This window comes from Schistosoma mansoni, chromosome 6 (assembly GCF_000237925.1).
Source record: "Schistosoma mansoni strain Puerto Rico chromosome 6, complete genome".
Lineage (NCBI taxonomy): Eukaryota > Metazoa > Platyhelminthes > Trematoda > Strigeidida > Schistosomatidae > Schistosoma > Schistosoma mansoni.
The window spans coordinates 10,688,786-10,700,486 of NC_031500.1; positions in this window are offsets into that span (position 1 = coordinate 10,688,786).

Genomic DNA, 11,701 nt, shown 5'->3' on the forward strand with positions numbered 1-11,701 from the left:
AGGGTAAAACAAACAGTATACACTTTATATTAAATCTGTGTAAATTCTACTTTGGTATTTCCTCTATTTCAGCTAAATATAATATTCGTTAATTACTACTCATTAAATATCAATTAAATTAATACTTTTGATTAAACTAGTTATCTAGTCTGTTGGAGAGTAAATAAAATTTATTTCGGACATCAACTTTTGTGTTCTTTCTCAGGGTCGTATGTGTTATATCCTGACGATAATAAATGAGTGGTAGCCGTTAAGAATTAATTATGGACTAATATTTTTATAGCATGACTATTAAGTAACTATATTATATGTATAGACATGTTCCTTTCATTATAAGCTTCTAGTTGACCTCTTGAATACTACTATACGATTTACTATTGTTAAGATATTTCTAATTTATTAGTAACAGTCTCTCACAATCATAGCCACTTTTGATTTGATGTTGTATAATTGTTATTTGTATTTGATGGTATGATGTGCTGTGGTTTGTTTGCATATCAACCCAGTATATTTAAAATATATGATTTGGATAGTGGAGGCTGATATTGGTGTTCTGGACTAAACCGGTTGGGTTAGAAGAGAAGCTATTATCTTGGTGGACCGATAAGAACTCAGGATTGACTCTGGACTGTTCGTACTGGTTTGTGCGTCATCGGTTCGGTCAGTCATAAGAACATAACACCTCAAATTGAATAAAAATAAGCAACCATATAACTGGAAATTTTTTAAAAATTATTAAAATCTAAGTAAAATTCAATTGCATGCACTCATATATTATTTTCCCACACAATATGCTATACGAATTGATATTGTGACATGCAGCAGGAGAGAAAACATCTCACTAAATTGTTAGGTGGTTGAAGTTAGTTGAGAGGATAGCCTGGTTGATCTTGGTTTCATAATATGCGGTGACTGTTAGTACAGAGCGTCTACAGTTTTTAGACAACTGATACTCCCTATGATATTTAAACCGGTTTCAGTCAGCCACACAATCTGAGATGAGTTTCAAGTGATCTAATTTAAGACTGAGTTGTTTATAATTGATTAACCACTAATCGCACGAGGTAGTTTATACTATAGAGGAATTCAGATAAAAATACACGATGTAAATATACAATCTGCCATGTAAATCACATTTTTTACTCAATTTTCATAAAAACTAATTAAATAGTACAATAAAGCGACAGAAAACAAACATTTGAAATTAAATATTGGAAAAGAAATAATACTGTGGCGGCAAATAAATCCCAAACATCAATAGCTCTGCAAGTTCTCGAGATTGGATGCTGACCACATTAGTTTTAATGGACTCACCTAGCTGAAGGCGCTCGGTCATGTATCCTCACCAGATCACGAGTGGGAACATCTTGCTCAACTTCTCCTGCGATCGCTAGCCAGTTTAGAGCAGTCACTTCTCGATATATTCATAACCAATAAAATATATCCCCGAACTTCTTCGCTTCTGACTTTTGATTTCATCGGGTGGGCACGATTCAATTATAGGTGTTGCTGGTTAAAGTGTTGTCAAACCACAATACTTGTAGCATCATCAATAGCAATAACCTGATTAACACAATAAGCTAATTATTATGTTAAACATGTCATTCCTCTGTGGATGAATAACATGTTTATTTTTATTTTAGGCATGATAATGATTATAGAACTAGAGCATACTAAACAAATGTCTGATTTTGAACTTCTCAGTTGATTTCTGCCTTGAACAGTCATTCAAAGATTAGATGATAGATAGTTTTGGATCAAAAAATTAAATGATGAACTGGAGATATAAAATTTGTTTATTCTGTAAATGACTTATTGACAAACACTTACTTTACTGAGAAATAAATCAAATGTAGTATAGAGTTTATTGAAACTGCTCGAAATTCAATATTCAGTAACATATAGCTTGTATGGTCTTATATCGTTGATAGAATACTATCGATCGTGTTGCAATATGACCATTAGTCCAAGTGACCCAACACTATGTTTTGATTTAAGGGATTTGAAGATGGTAGTTTATGTCAAATTTTTTGAAAAAATAATCTCAATACACTTTCACTTGTATTCAATGAAACACAATAATTTTTTCACAATTGATTGATCACTGGATGGTGATAAATATCATGTGTGTCAAGTCTTTCTTTGTGCAGATCGAATACTATCGACCAAGTTGTAATGTGGCCATCAACATTTTAAAAAAGAAAATCATAAAAGATAACATGCTCACTTATATAGTTGAGATCATGAGTCAACTGAAGCTGGACCACCATGGAAAATCTGGAAGCACTGGAAGGCCGTTTAGTCCTGTTATGGGACTCGTAAGCAGTGTGCATCCACGATCGCGAGATTCGAACCCAGGACCTACCAGTCTATCGTTTAAGTGCTCTGACGCGAGACTGGCAGGTCCTGGGTTCGAATCTCACGAGGCGAGCTCGTGGATGCACACTGCTGAGGAGTCCCACAATACGACGAAACAGCCGTCCACTGCTTCCAGGTTTTCCATGGTGGTCTAGCTCATGATCTCATCCTGAAAATTACTAAAATCTCCACAAAACCCCCTTCTGATAATACTCACTTATGCTGTTTTCGGAAATCAAAATCATGTGATATTCAGTGCTATTTAGTTAGTTTTCAATTGTGTTTATCATTTTCAGTATCAAAAATAAATAGTGATGAGAATATTCAACAACAACAAAAATAGGACATAACTTACACTTAATGGTTTAGTATTATTTCATAGGTTATTAACATCTTAGAAAGAGACACCTGCAGTGAACAAGAACACGTCTGGGGACAATCGAATGTATTCAAGCACAAATTACAGACTATCTCACTAAATTCTGATAACCATACAGTAGTAAACAGTTAATTTGCAAAATAATAACAAATTGTCTCAATCTTGATTCTTCCTTCTGTGAATATCAGTTCATCTTCTCTAATTCCATTGTTCATGCATTTTCGTACCGATTGCACTTCATTCCTGTGCTTTCCTTATTGATCTTCTGCCAAAATACATTCTATGTCTGACCATCACCAACATAAGTAGCCCACACTACACACCCTATGAAAAATCAAGTTAATGATAATTTTTAATTTATATGACCTTACCTACCTTAGTTAATCTCTGACTGGTTACTTTATTCTTTAGTATACTATTTTGTTATATTCCCATAGTGATTGTTGTCATTAGACCACTGAATTTTATCAAAAATATTAACTCACTCCTGAAAGTACTGTCTTCTCTCATTTTTTATTCATGAATAGAATTATTAAAGTGCAATTGTGTATTGATCATTTGATCAATTCCATTTTCTAATAAAAGAATCATTCAATCATTTCAATCTTGTAATAAATGAATGATTTCCAACTTGTAATATTTACCTATTTCAAAATTCCAGTGAAAAGACGAAACCAATCACGAAAATGTAATCTGTATTTATACGTACTTACATACTTACGCCCGTTACTCCCAATGGAGCATAAGCCGCCGACCAGTATTCTCCAACCCACTCAGTCATGGGCCTTCCTTTCTAGTTCTATCCAATCCTCGTTCATTCTTCTCATGTCTGTTTCCATTTCTCGGTGTAATGTGTTCTTTGGTCTTCCTTTTTTCCTTTGGCCTTCAGGATTCCATGTGAGAGCTTGCCTTGTGATGCAGTTGGGTGCTTTCCTCAATATGTGTCCTATCCATTTCCAGAGCTTCTTCCTGATTTCTTCATCCGCTGGAATTTGGTTTGTTCTCTCCCACAGTAGGTTGTTGTTGATAGTGTCTGGCCAACGGATCTGAAGTATCTTGCGTAGACAACCGTTGATAAACACCTGTATCTTCTCCAAGTTTCCGCCCCATACAGTAGAACTGTCTTGACATTTGTATTGAAAATTCTGATCTTGGTGTTGGTTGACAATTGTTTTGATATTTATACGTAATACAAATTTACGATAATTTCTATTACGTAATAAGTTGTGATAAGAATTTCTATTGAAAAATAACAAAAAAATAAGATGTCATCAATCAAATGATTTGAAACATGTATTTCACAAATATATTATTTTGGTTTGTCTTTCTTGGACTACCTTCTATCTTCTAATTGAACTTTACAAAAGATTTTATGAAATGGTCAATCTGTTTTCTTAAATATTGAATTCGAGAGTTTTCAAAACTATTATTTATCATTCACTGGTAATAAAGACGGTAAAAAGATCACTGGAAAATTGTAGATTATTGATTAAGAACCTAAATACAATGGATTTAAGATGATTGAAGAACATGGAATGAGATGTTAGATCCCCAGAACTCACTTGGTAATTACCTTATTTTTGTAATTTTACTTTGAAATTTTAAATTTCTTTGTTTTCGCGCCAAAAACCCACTTTTCACATTCATGTTGTATTTCCCACTTGGGAGAATCTTAAACGCTATTGTTCCGTTGTGTTTTTTAGTATACTATTTTGTAACGCTTCCCAAGGACAGTTTTATGTTGTACATGTACGTTTAATTTGTGCTTCTTGGATCGCTTGTGTTTCTGGCTGCTTGCGGAATATATTTATTTCCCGTTCGGAATTCGACTTCTCTCTCTAGTTAGCGGGGCTGGAACGCATCGGAAAAGCTGGCTTTTTGGTCTTTGGTCACAAGTCTTTGTTCCGTTCGCAGACTTGGTGAACACGTAATCACTTCAAACATTACAACATTCTACCTGCTTAAACATTAGTTGATGGTATTTCAAAACAGTGATTGAACTTAGACACCCATTGAAAAATAGGAGGTGATGGGTAGTTGTGCTAACGAGTGACTAATTTTGTGAGAAACGTGACTAGTGAAGCTTAACAATGTCCAATGAGAGGCAACTATTGATTATAATCTGTACAGCCTCTCATTACATATTAATTAGTTAGTTCTGCGTTTCTTTTATTTTTATCTATCAACTATGAGGTGAAGATAGAAGAAAGCTCTCTTTAGAGACTAGATGAACTTTAGACAATACTTATTGCCTTAGTTAGGGTTTATCGATAACCTACTTTAGATAGAAGTCATCATAAATTCATAAAATATGTTTGGGTGTTTTTGCAATAGTCAGTTATGAAAACGAGAATGTTATTTAGTTAATGAAATGGCTTTAATTAAACTAAATAAATACATTGATTACAGATTGGTCGTTTGACAGTTGCTTGGCAAGCATGAGGTATCGAGGCTCTATCGCAGATTATTGTTACTGTAATGAGTGTTTATCAAATTCTATACTGATATACAGGCTTCCCACATACAACACCAACCAACTATTTGAGTGTAAAAACAAAGAATGAAAAGGAACGTTCATGATTTCTCATTAGAATTATCGCGTTTATAATTTTGAGCTTGGTCTAATGTTAAGTAACAATAAGATCAATAGTAATAATTATAATAGCTTTATTCAATTCAGTAAATTGGTGGAGTTTAGAAATTAACATCGCTGGGTGCCGGCTAAGCGGTCTAGGGATTAGGGATTCGCTCGCAAGACTGAAGTTACTGAGTTCGGATCCCGTGTGAGAGACCGTGGATGTTCACTGCTGAAGAGTCCTGTACTGGGACAGAATGGCCATCCAATGCTTTCAAGTTTTCATTGACGGTCTAACACTGATCGATTCATGATCCCAGTTACAAGACAGCAATCTTCACAACCCTATACTGACAACAAGTTTTTGTTCACTCAGAAATTCCTAGCACCAGTTGGGTAATATTGTAAAAAATTCTATTTAATATAAATTGAAACTGTATTCCTTAAACCAACTTTTTTATTTGTCAGATCTGTCAAAAATCTCCAGTCATGAAAATTTTCTACCATTTCAGGATCTACACCAAAAGTTTTTCATCTATCATATATATAAAATACATAAATTCTAAAAATTTGTCTCGCGTTTTTTCAAAAGGAAGGTAATTACTTACTTACGCCAGTTACCCGTGTTGGAGGAGCATAGGCCGCACACCAGTATTCTCCATCCAACCCTGTCTTGGACAATCCTTTCCAGTTCTTTCCAGTTAACATTCATCCTTTGCATATCTGCCTCAATCTCCCGGTGTAATGTGTTCTTTGACCTTCCTCTTTTCCGCTTCCCTTCCGGATTCCAAGTTATCGCTTACCTCATGATGTAGTTTGATGATTTCCAAAATGTATGTCCTATCCACTCCCAACGTCTTTTCCTAATTTCCTCTTCAGCTGAGAGCTGGTTTGTCCTCTCTCACAAAAGGCCGTTGCTGATAGTATCCAGCCAGTAAATGTTGAGTATTTTTCGTAGACAACTGTTTATAAATACTTGTACCTTCTTGACGATGAATTTAGTAGTTCTCCGTGTTTCAGCTCCGTACAGTAGGACTGACTGTCTTGACGTTCGTATTGAAGATTGTGACTTTGATATTGGTTGACAGTTGTTTGGAGTCCCACATGCTCTTTAATTATAGGAACGCGGTCCTTGCTTTGCCAAACCTCGCCTTTACATCCGAATCAGATCCTCCTTCTTCATCGATGATGCTTCCTAGGTACGTGAATGTTTCTACATCTTCCATTAAGTGTGATTGGGTTAGTGTTCTCCGTGTTGTATTTGAGAATCTTGCTTTATCCTTTGTGTATGTGGAGGCCTATTGATGCAGAGGCTGCTGCTACATTTGCTCTCTTCGTCTGTATTTGTTTATGTGTATGAGATAGGTGGGCTAGGTAAAAGGAATGTAAAAATGATAATATACCGAAGAACTTCAATGTCTCTATTTGGGTCTACTAGTATGTAATATCGCATTAATTCTTAACCTTTTTGTGATAGCTCATGAATAAATACAATTAGCCAGTATTTATAATTATTAAGTTCACATCAATGTAAAACAGGTAGGTTCATTACAATAATTACGTGTTTGTAGAAAAAAAACGGGGAGTTAATGTTTAGACAGGGCGCCTTAAGAATAGTAATTATGAAATATCTCAGTCATTAACTAAGTCTGTGTTCAGATCAAAGTATAATGAATCATGAGTCAAATGGAGCTAGACCACCATGGAAAACATAGAAGCACTGGACGACCGTTTCGTCGTATTGTGGGACCCCTCAACAGTGCGCATCCACGATCCCGCCTCACGAGATTCGAACTCAGGACCTACCAGTTAGGCGCTCGAGCGCTTCACCAATAGACCACTGAGCCGGCATCCAATAGTTAAAATTTTAATGGAAATATATAAAATGATAATCGGAAAACGAGAGAAAACTTAACAATGAAGGGAGTATTAGAATTGTTAGCCGCATGAAATTTTTTTAGATTGATGTTAATTCAATGACTAAACTGGAATACTATTCTGTTTAATTTATTTTTCTAGTTACTTTAACTACAGATAACACACTTATAAATATAAATATTTTAAAACTTATCAACTTAGAAATACCCATATACATTCATACTTAGTAAGTAATGTTAGTTGAATTTGTGATTCAAAGAACAAATTCTCGACTGTTAAAATGATAAGTAATGTTCCGGTCAATTGACAGTATATAGTGATAAAAACTGTGACTGGTCTATGTCTTCTCTTGAGATGAAATTATTAGTGTAAGTCCATCTCCTAGTTGAACTGATACCAAAAGACAAAATAGATGCTCAACGGAATAGGTTTGTTTCGAATAAATTTATATATCTATATTATCATGGGTTAAGTTACAAACTAATCTTTAGTTAGACCATCTTTGAAAGACAGAAAACATTGAACAACTACTATGTCTCATCATGGGGGAACTAAGTATACCAAGACTTCATAAAGGGCTGAACACAACGACCCTAGATCCCTAGCGTGATCCTTTAGTCTATGGGTCACTGAGTCGAGATTCAGTGGTATAGGTGCATAACCTTACTGGATTTGCGATATTGCACAGTTATCTTTCATTTGCTGTGATAGATAACTGCCTCACACCAGACATGTTCAAACTCCACAAATCACAGTTTCCCACTAGAACTCCTTGAAATACATCTCAAACCAAGACAAAACACCTGTTTAATGCTTCCTGGTTTTCACTAGTGCTCTAAATAAAGGTCAGTTTGTTGTTTAATCCATAAAAATTGAACAATTTGCATTTATATTATAAAATATTTTGAATTTTCTTCACATTCATTCTTCAATTCAACACTCTGATACAAGATAAACGACTACTAATAATAATACTACTATCAGAAGGAGTTTTTGTGGAGATTTCAGTATTTTCATAGTTGAGATCATGAGTGACTGGCTTCAAGAGGTATTTCCTGGAGTTCTAGTGAGAAACAGTGACCAGTGGGGATCAGCCACGTCTGTTGTGAGATAACAACTCACTGAAGACAATGGTGAACGGTCACTCAAACTTCGTGGATTGGTTGAAGTTAGACATAAACACCGTTGGGTGCCGGTCACCTCAGTGGTCTATCGGCTAAGTGCTCGCGCGCGAGACTGGTAGGTCCTGGGTTGGAATCTCGAGGGGCGAGGTCGTTGGTGCGCACTGCTGAATAGTCCTACAATAGGACGAAACGGCCGTCGAGTGCTTCCAGATTTTCCTTGGTGGTCTAGCTTCAATTGACTCATGAACTCAACTATGAAAATAATACTACTAATATTATATTTTGTTTTTAATGTATAGTCCAATTTTAGTTGAGTTGTATTCATTTAATTATGTAACAATTTACTTCACATTACTATTTTTAACTGGCTACTACTACTACTAATACTAATACTACTAATAATAACAATAACAGAAAAATATTCAGTGTAACCTTGTTGAATTATTCAATATAAAAGGTTAGTTTTCAGGCATTAGTTTCGGTTATTGAATGAAAACAATATTTTGGAATATTCTATTATCTTAAAAATAGATTATTATAGTAAGTGTATTTATTAAAGTATGTTATTCTGGAAATATTCACAAATTTTCCATAGTTCACTTAGTAACAAAAGGAAAACAAACAATACGCTCTGTACAATTAGATAAATTTATACATTATATAAATAGATACACAAATTGTGTATTCCTTTATCAGAAGGGGGTTTCGTAGAGATTTTTGTAATTTTATACAGTTGAAATCATGAGTCAGTTGAAGCTAAACCACCATGGAAAAAATGGAAGCACTGTATGGCCGTTTCGTCTTATTGTGGGACTCGTAAGCAGTGCGCATCCACGATCCCGCCCCACGAGATTCGAACCCAGGACCTACCAGTCTCGCGCGCTGTTTTGGAGCCTCACAATAGGACGAAACGGCCGTCCAGTGCTTCTAGGTTTTCCATGGTGGTCAAGCTTCAATTGACTCATGATGTCATCTATAAAATGTGTATTCATTTATTGGTGTGTTTAATAATGACCAATTTTTAGTGTAAATTTCCCAATGTTTTTAATGAGTAGTCATGATAATTCAAAGTTAAAACAAGTGGGAAACGAGAATATTAATTAACATTATTATTATTATCATTAATGGGTTTATTCGATATTTCAACAAGTTTCCTATTCTTATCTCTTGATCAATGCTGATGATAAATATTGAAATCTTGTAATGATACTGAGTAATCGCCTTGTAAATCATTGAACTAGAACTCTTAAATATGTGATTATATCATAATTATGATACATGTTTAGAATTAGTAAGAATTAAAGACAGTTCACCTTGCCAATTGGTGATCATCAGTTAGATGTTAGCAGTTTGGGAGTCGGCATCTAAATAATGTTGATTCTTTCATTGCATATTCTCAACCACCACAGCGTATCTGATGATTATACTAATTGTAACTTGTACAGCAAAAGGTTATAAGCTTTTCATAAACGCTAATAAATAGGTTATGGGATTATTAGATATAAAGACAGATCACTTGTTGAAATATCTAGATGGCAGGAACAAATAGCCCAGATATTCAAACAGGTCGCCTATAAATAATGAATAAAATATCATGCTCTAATGTAAAAATTGAATGAAGTTAGAAATAAGAACTAATTCATTCCTTATTACTAACAAACAAACAACTTAGTAGTTTTTTGTAAAATTAATCTCGTATAGAATTGTGACTATTAAGGATTTAACAGTCTTAGATAAACAATGATAAACAAATGATAAAATGACATTCATTGAAAGTAAACAAGTAACTATAAGCAATTATGTATGGTGTCTAGAAGTGGAGTCCAGGACGCATGTTTCGTCCTATCCGAGACTCGTCAGCTGGATGTACCTGCATCCTAGAGTTGATGTTCCTTCTGGGACTGATCAATTGCAGTCGTAAATATCAATGAGAAAATTCAAACAAACAATACAAAATAAATGTAAACTTTATCCAATTGCACAAGCTAGTAGCTATCAGGACTCAGCAGATAATTGGATAACGTGACGTTGTTTGAAGCGAACGGTATTTGGTTCAAGTTCCGAAGTGTACATCGACCCTGGGATGCAGTTATATCCAGCTGACGAGTTTCAAGTAAGAAGTGGGATCCCCGGGTATTCCACTGCTAGACACCATTAATTAAAAGAAAATGTAGACGTATTATAACAATCTGTGAGGTCATTTAAACTTTCATTTCAAACGTACCCTATGTAATGATTGCTTTACTGAATATAGTTATACTACATATTGCATAATCATTGATCACTATGGGAGAAGTCAATCTTTTATTGATCATACTAAATAAGCGATACTCATATTTTGAAAATTTTGCTTTTGAATACAATAGCTAATGTATATAAGCTATCTAACATAGTTTCTGAGGTTTTCTGTCATTACTACGGTATGAAGAACAAGTAATTTGTCTAATATTCCGTTATTGTAAGCGATTGATTGGAAGCTATTGTAGATATATGAACTAATCACAGTTGATATTGATTTTGGTTGACACACTCTGTATTTATTTATTTGGTTTAATCTTACCGGTTTGAGCGTCAAGTGTTCTCGCGTGAGACCTATGGTCCTGGGTTCGATTCCTGAGTACGAAGTTGTCCGTTTGGATAACTGAGAAGTCCTATACTATAATAAAACAGGCATGTAGTTCTTACAAGTTTTCAATAGTTTTCTTACTTGGATCAGTTCACGGTTTTAATGAAATAATAATAATTGTTATTATCAGATCAAATATTGGTTTCAATGAAATTCAATAATCTTCACACCGCATTATTATTATTTTGAAACGGGATCATAGTTTATCACCAACCAACTAAATTCTGCTTTCTCATATTGAGAATTAATTTTATGCTACTTTTAAGTGATCATTTATCCTAACAAGAAGTAGTGTTATTTATGACCCCACGTACTCTACCTTAAAAAAATGTAAGATTTTATGCTTGAGGGTGTATTTATGTGTATGCACATGTCTCAACTCCAAGATTTATTTTATTTTCACTCATTGTTGTATAGTTGTTTTATTCTCATAATTTCCTGTCTCGTTTAAAACTAAGTTTTCTAAAATGTGTCAATCATCATTTTCTTTCTCAAACTCTATCATTCATTGTAAATTCAGTCTGTTTTTAAGCTAATGAAAAACTATATTCTCATAGTTGAAATCATAAGTCAATTGAAGCTAGACCACCATGGAAAACCTGGAAGCACTGGACGGCTGTTTCGTCCTATTATGGGGCTCCTCAGCAGTAAGCATCCGCGAACCCGCCTTGCGAGTAAGATTCGAACCCAGGACCTACCAGTCTCGCGCCAGAGCACTCAACCGATAGACCACTGAGCCGGCATCTGATGGTGTTAATGTC